This window comes from Culex pipiens, chromosome 3 (assembly GCF_016801865.2).
Source record: "Culex pipiens pallens isolate TS chromosome 3, TS_CPP_V2, whole genome shotgun sequence".
In the NCBI taxonomy this organism is placed as follows: Eukaryota; Metazoa; Arthropoda; class Insecta; order Diptera; family Culicidae; genus Culex; species Culex pipiens.
Window position 1 is genome coordinate 90,693,742 of NC_068939.1, and position 8,286 is coordinate 90,702,027.

Genomic DNA, 8,286 nt, shown 5'->3' on the forward strand with positions numbered 1-8,286 from the left:
AGGTCAGAGTCAGAGTTGGAGTCAATAAATGTTTAGTGTCAGAAATATTTGAAGAGATCAGAAATTCCCCCAAAACTTTTTTTGGATTTTGTTGATCCGAACCTTGGTTACATTACTTACATTGTAATGATTTATTCAAATCAGTATCAAGTGTTTCCCATTTATTCCTAAATTTTCAATCGACGATATTTTGGAAACTATTGATCTGGTTTCTTATTTCAAAAAGTAAATATCGTGCTTTCCATTTCATTAGGGCACAAAACTTTTGTAAACAAGAGTGTATCCCTCTCACACCTTATGCAAACTGTCATTTGAGTGAAAGGGATACACTATTGTTTACAAAAGTTTTGTGCCCTTTTGAAATGTTAGGCTCCATATTTTGTTAAATTAGCTAAGCCCTTTGTTGCGACGGAGTGCGTCCGAAGCAGCCCCTTGTTCTGCGTCAGTGTCAGTGTTTGTGATTGTTTGACTGGTGCCCGTGCTGTCGCTTAGAATTGAATAAAAAAGATCAAAACAAATTGAGTAAGCGGGAGCACGGGCGCAGCTGTAGAATTCAGCTGCGAAAAAACACCAAAGATGTAAGTTTTGTATATTTGTGAACTTTTAGTTTTATTAATAAGAAAATAAACTTCTAGTTTTGTAGCGAGTGGAAAAGAATGGTGTTTTCTCTTATTCACTCCGCTCACAGAACCGGTGCCCGGTTCAGGACATCTCCCGCGACTCAACACCCTTTAAAAAATATTTGCAGATTTTTTAAAACCTGATTTTGCAGTAGGTCAACATCCCAATCTTTTTAAATTGCTATTCCAATATTTTATTTTTGATTATTGTGTTGAGTGTATAACTTGTCCCCGAAACCATTCGTTCGTTAGTTACTACAGGTCGAAAGATGGTGTTAACTGTCAACCACAGAAAAAATTGAGAAGAGGGAAAGGTTGTCCAAAACTATTTGTATTCGATCAAAGTTTATTAAAAAAAAAGGATATTCTAAAAAGCGAGACATTTTTTTTTTTTCAAATGGCGTCAACCATAACCTATAGCTCTGCCGCAGACATCAAATGAAAAGAAAGTCAATAATAACATTTTTCAATTTTACGGGACAGGACATTTGGTGATCCCATTTAAAATGTGATAGTTTTGTAGAAAAAGGTTGTCACCGCTAAAATCAAAAACATGTTTATAAATGTGTTGAAATACTACCTTTGGCAGTGTTTCTTTTTGGTGAATGTTAGCTTTAATTCTCTAATTGAGCAACTCTCTACGAAATCGGCCGATTTCGACCATTTTTATTTTTTGTATTTTTTGATTTGACTCAAACTTTGTGGGGCCTTCCCTATGACCAAATAAGCTATTTTGCGTCATTGGTTCACCCATACAAGTCTCCATACAATTTTGGCTGCTGTCCATACAGAAATGGTATGTAAATATTCAAGCAGCTGTAACTTTTGAGTGAATTTTCTGATCAATTTGGTGTCTTCGGCAAAGTTGTAGGTATTGTTGAGGACTTTTGAGAAAAAAAATAGGCACGCGGAAAAAAAAATACAGATTTTTTAATCAACTTTTTTTTCACTAAAACTCAATTTCCCAAAATACGTATTTTTTGATTTTCGAGATTTTTTGATATGTTTTAGGGGACAAAAATCCGCAACTTTTGAGCTATAGAGAAATATGGTCAAAAAATCTGACGCCGAGTTATGATTTTTTGAAAAAAATAGTGATTTTTGGAAAAAAACGAAGTTTCATGCAAAAACAAGTTTGACATTATTTTTTAATGCAAAATTGAATTTGCAATCGAAAAGTACTTTACAGATTTTTTGATAAAAAGCTCCGTTTTCAAGATATAGCCACCGAATGTTTGATTTTAGCGAAATATTGCAGTTTTTCGATTTTTAAAAATAGTGACCATGAGCGACCATTTCTAAAAATATTTTTTTTTAAAGTTCCGAAAATTTGCTATAAGATTGTCTAAGAGACATTGAAGATTGGACATCGGGTTGCTGAGATAGAGCCGCTTTAAGAAAAAGAAACACGAAAATTGAAGTTTTCTTAATATCACCAAAAAAACACACCATTTTCTAATGACGATATCTCAGCAACTAATGGTCCGATTTTCAATGTTAAAATATGAAACATTCGTGAAATTTTCCGATCTTTTCGAAAAAAAATATTTTGAACATTTTTAAATCAAGACTAACATTTTAAAAGGACCAAACATTGAATATTACGCCCTTTTGAAATGTTAGTCTTGATTTAAAAAAATTGAAAATGGTGGGTTGTTTTGGTGAGATTTAGAAAAAATCAATTTTCGTGTTTCTTTTTCTTAAAGCGGCTCTATCTCAGCAACCCGATGTCCAATCTTCAATGTCTCTTAGACAATTTTATAGCAAATTTTTTTGAACTTTTCAAAAAAAAATATTTTTAGAAATGGTCGCTCATGGTCACTATTTTTAAAAATCGAAAAACTGCAAATATTTCGCTAAAATCAAACATTCGGTGGCTATATCTTGAAAACGGAGCTTTTTATCAAAAAATCTGTAAAGTACTTTTCGATTGCAAATTCAATTTTGCATTAAAAAATAATGTCAAACTTGTTTTTGCATGAAACTTCGATTTTTTTCCAAAAATCACTATTTTTTCAAAAAATCATAACTCGGCGTCAGATTTTTTGACCATGTTTCTCTATAGCTCAAAAGTTGCGGATTTTTGTCCCCTAAAACATATCAAAAAATCTCGAAAATCAAAAAAATACGTATTTTGGGAAATTGAGTTTTAGTAAAAAAAAAGTTTATTAAAAAATCTGCAATTTTTTTTCCCGTGTACCTATTTTTTTCTCAAAAGTCCTCAACAATACCTACAACTTTACCGAAGACACCAAATTGATCAGAAAATTCACTCAAAAGTTACAGCTGTTTGAATATTTACATACCATTTTTGTATGGACAGCTGCCAAAATTGTATGAAGACTTGTATGGGTGAACCAATTACACAAAATAGCTTATTTGGTCATCATTGCTCAATTACTTTAAACAACTTTTACATAATCTACAGGTGCTACAAGTGGACGGCTATGGCCTTTCTGAAAAAAAAAAGCTGGTTCTGGGATTCAGGTAAAAAACGCGTTAATCACTCTCTCTCTCTCTCACACACACACACACACACATACACACACACACGCGCGCGCGCGCGCGCGTGATGAGGTTTTGAAATAGATCTAAAAACTACAATTATGATGTATGCTACAAAATGTACAGACTTGTGTTTCCAAAGACATTTATATCCAAACTTGAAACATTCGGCCATGAAATCTTATTATGGGAATTCCATTTAAAAAAAAAAACATACCTGCTAACTGTACTGTCATTCCAAAGTGACAAAATGGTACAACTCGTGCTTTAAAAAAAACATCTTTTTGCAACTTATTGCTCAAATAACTATCAAATTACCAATAAGTCGATGTCATCGTGCATCGTGCTTTGCGATGTTCTACAAAGTTGTTCCCTGGATCAAAATCCAAACAATTAAATTGATTGAAGTTCCATTCAAACTTCACATCAAAACTGGAGCAATTAAACCATAACCAAATAAGTTCAAATGTTCAAGCTAGCTTCTGGGACTATAGTGCTTGAAAATTCCGGTTGATGCATTCGAAATCAAACACTTTAGTCTTTTTCATAGAGCAATTCCATGCCAAATAGGGAATCGGTTGTACCGGACCCTCTCCGATTTCAATGAAACATTGTAGACATGTTATCCTACGCTCATGTGAGCCATTTGTGTGTACTGCCCACCATTGAAAAAACGGCTAAAATCCACTTTTGGCAAAATCGAGATATTAGCACCAGGTTGGAGAGGATGTTCCAACGCATCTTCTAAAGCTTTAATTTCACTAAAATAGTGTTTAGTTTTTGCTGCCGATGCGAAAAACCAAACGGCTAATATCCTAATCCCCTTTGAAATTGCCTTGTCGAAGATTTGGTGACAAACACAAAAAATGTGTTTTTCTCGGAATACTTGATTTGGCATAATAGCCGAATTTTCAATTATGGGCAGTGTATTTATATGGAGCCAGTTTCGTGTAACACAAAGACTCACGAAAAATGCAGGATGGAGCAACTCACATAAAAAAAAAACAAAAAACATTTACGGAAACTGTTTTTTTAAAGTGCTCTTAACGTAAAAAATTCCAAAAACCAAATACGGAAATCGATTCTCCAGACAATTTTACATAAAAGTCTCCATATTGACCACTGTCCTAAGTCCAAGCCTTGTGAAGTTACAGCGGTTTTAATAATAAATGTGTTGAAAAAATGGGGTTTTTGATGGTTTTCGACAATTTCTATACGACAGACTTGATTTTTCAGTCTCGTTAATATTTTTACCGAGAGCTCGTCCAATTTTCCATAAGATTGTCTTTGACCACATTTCAATTGGAAGTATGGGCTCACAGACATAAGCTAATTGCATTCCTCATAAGTGTAAACTGATTACTTTTTTCAGTGTAGTTCAGTGGATGGTAGTAACCTGCATAGTAAATTAGCTTAAATCATCAAAAAACGAGTTATTCCGAAAAGTGTAAAAATATTTATGAGACTGTCATATAGAAATTGTCAAAAACCATCAAAAAACCAATTTTTTCAACATTTTTATTTTTGAAACCGCTGTAACTTCACAAGGCTTGGACTTAGAACACCTTCAAATTTGACTTTTAAACTTAAAAATCAAAAAATCTCATAAAGGTGGCGTGTTTTTTTTTCTTTCAGTGTATTTTTTTCGGAAAGCTCGTCAAGTTTCCTACAAGTTTGTCGTTGACCACTTTTTGATACGATGCAACGAATTACAAAAATATTTAAAACACTTATGCCCTTCTCAAATGTCATTATCGAGTGAAACTGGCACCACATACACAATAATGGCTTACATAAGCTTAGGATAAAATGTTAACAAAGTTTCATTGAAATCGGGAAGGGTCGAGAAAAAAGTACCTAAAAAATTCCTGTTTTGGGCTGGAATTGCTCCATATTTCCTGAAACCACGCTACTGACCGTCCAGAAGTTTCGTTGAGTTAGGTTGCAGGAGTTCCGAGTTATAATTCAAATGTTTACAGTGTCAAACGCATTCGGACCTGAAATCCTTTTAGTACAGATGCTCAGATGGTCAGATCGAAACTTCATTCATATTAAGAGTGACCACAAGGCACGGATTTATTCCGAGTTTGATGAATATCTCAGGATTGGAATTGAATTTTGGGGATCTGTGAAGGTCAAAGGGTGCACCCAGAGGAAAAATATGTATCAAAATCTGCAACAGTGGATTTGCTGCAGAAAATGTTACATTTTATACCATTTTTTGCAGCAAACTCATAGCTCATTTTTGCCCGCGTGTAAACATGTCAGCGATCTGCAGTTCTCACCAACACATATAATGCTGGCGCGTCCCCGAGCAACACTTTAAAGAGAAGAATATGTTGGTGCTTTTTCTCTCTCAATTCATCAAGCGTCCATGGCGCGGTGGTAGCGTGTCGGATCATCATCTAAGAAGTTGGTGGTTCAATCCGCCTTCTGTTAAGGTTTTTTGTTTGTGCAATACAACCAAAAAGCCGTCGATAATGTCGATAATTGTCGGTAACGGACAAAAATGTCATACCCCTATATCGCAAAAAATGCATGAGGACAGTTTTCATGCAGATTCTGATATACTTTCATGCCGCCATGCATCACAATCATGCGACCGCCGTTTGGGTGTGAGGCATTGAGAGCTACACAAAATGGCGATCTCAACTCAATTTGGCCTAATATCCACGTGCGACTGTGCTATCTCGTCACGTTAAAATATATAATAACCTACATACCTGGTCATAGAAAATGTGCGTACAAAATAACAAAATGAGAAAACTGCTCAGTTGGTTTATTTTTTGGAAGAAATAATTTAAATCTTCGAAAGATTGATATTTAATGAAACATAGCACAGTGGGAAAAAAGGGCCCAAAAAATTACCGAACATGATTTCGCGCAAACCATCGATTGCTATACACCAAAAGCTTCGTTTTTGCACCAGGAACAATAATCCGATGAAAAATCGCACTGCACGGACCGGTAGCCGGAGTACAGGCCACCGGAAGATCCGGATTTTTGGAAAAAGTGTCAGATTTATCCAATTGTGAACTGATAAGCTTTCTTCTACCATGAATAGGCATGCAAAACAATCCTAGAATAATATTAAATACCATAGGACCCATCGGAACCGATTCCACCGATCTCCGGTGGCCACATCCGGAACCGCATTAGGAAACAGCGTAAACTAGTCATGCGACGTATCAAACTTCTTGATTTTGGATGGAGAGTATCCTTAAAATGTATTTTTGCCTCCGGTGACCGGTTCCCAGGTTCTCCGGTGGCCACATCCGAAGATCATATTTGGCAAATTCCTGAAACCACTCTTGCGACATATCAAACTTCATGTTTTTAAAAGAGGAGTGTATAACTCATGTCCCCATCCAAAATCAAGAAGTTTGATACGTCGCCACAGTGGGCGAAAACCCACCTCTAATCCCATTAAATTAAATTAAATTAAATAACAGGATCAATCAGTTACAAACTGTTATTTCTGGTCACGCTGTTGATGTTTACATTGGGAACGAGCAGGATGCACTGATCGCGTACAGTTCGAAATAATCCCAAAATACCTATGTTAAATTCTTCTGTCGATAAAACACAGATAATTGTCATTATGCAATAAGTATTGTACGCGAATCGCTTCTAAAAGGAACGGCCTAAAACATGATGAGAGGGCTAATGGGGGTAAAATGGGCTATTTCAAACAATTCCAAAATATCAAGATTTAATTTACTTGAACATCTTACACATTACCAAGTAATTCATTTATCACCATATTTTGCAAATTGTTTCGAAAAACAATTCAAATTACATGAGATATTTTAAAAAGGGGGTATGGGGCAAAATAGGAAGTTCCAAATAATTCCAAAATTATATCTTTCTATTCTCATGGCCATTTTATACAATTACCAGTGATTAGTTTATTAAAATTATATGCAAAACACTTATAAACAAATTAAATTAGGAAAAATAGGCAAAAATGGCCCATGGGGTAAAACGGGTTATTATAAGTGATCCTAAATTAGCATTATATGATTCTTGTGCCGATTTTGCACGTATAGCAGAAATAAGTTTACGAAATTCCTACGCTAAATGCTGTAAAAAGGAGTAAAATTAGCTAAAATCGTCAAAAAGGGCCCGTAGGGCAAAATGGGTCACACCAAATGGTTCCAAAATATCACCATTCGATTCCCCTGCTAATTTTACATTAAAATAAGTATAAAGATATCCTATAAATGTTACTAAGGTAAGAGGGAAAATACAGAAAATTCCAATTATTAGGACAAATGGGGCAAAATGGACCCTTTCCCGTCATTTCCGGTGGGTTTGCTATGCGCCAATCGATTCCTGAGATTTTTTTACATAAGAAAAACTATTTTTCAGAAGAAAAAAACAGCGGCTTCAATTTAATGGGATTAGAGGTGGGTTTCCGCCCACTGTGACTGTGACGCGTCGCATGACTAGTTTACGCTGTTTCCTAATGCGGTTCCGGATGTGGCAACCGGAGATCGGTGGAATCGGTTCCGATGGGTCCTATGGTATTTAATATTATTCTAGGATTGTTTTGCATGCCTATTCATGGTAGAAGAAAGCTTATCAGTTCACAATTGGATAAATCTGACACTTTTTCCAAAAATCCGGATCTTCCGGTGGCCTGTCCTCCGACCACCGGTCCGTGCAGTGCGATTTTTCATCGGATTATTGTTCCTGGTGCAAAAACGAAGCTTTTGGTGTATAGCAATCGATGGTTTGCGCGAAATCATGTTGCGGTAATTTTTTGGGCCCTTTTTTCCCACTGTGCATAGGTTGAACGAACTGTAAAAAAGATCATGTGGGCTCGTCCGGGATTTGAACCCGGGACCTCTCGCACCCTAAGCGAAAATCATACCCCTAGACCAACGAGCCCGTGTTAACGTCTCCAGCAACCATTGTATGCTCTTTCAAAAACGTTAGAAACGCTTTTTAAGAAGAATAACAAAAAAGAAAAAAAAAACTTCCGTCACTCCTCATGATTTTACGCCTTTCACTGCCCGGTGGCGGCTAAGTTTAAGATTCGGCGGATACACTTATCATCCGAGAGCAAATATCCAATATGAACCAACATAAGTTACCTAACCCTACCGCAGTCCAAACATCCTCATCAGATTAAACTCGTTTCTTTTCCTGCACGCCC

At 35.9% G+C, this 8,286-nt stretch overlaps 1 non-coding gene across 1 annotated transcript; it reads right to left on the reverse strand.

Annotated features, from left to right (window-relative positions):
* Positions 1–7,946: 7,946 nt before the first annotated feature.
* On the reverse strand, positions 7,947–8,018 carry Trnap-agg (transfer RNA proline (anticodon AGG)). The gene has a single exon. It is a non-coding gene; the product is annotated as a tRNA-Pro (tRNA).
* Between the last annotated feature and the right edge of the window lie 268 nt (positions 8,019–8,286).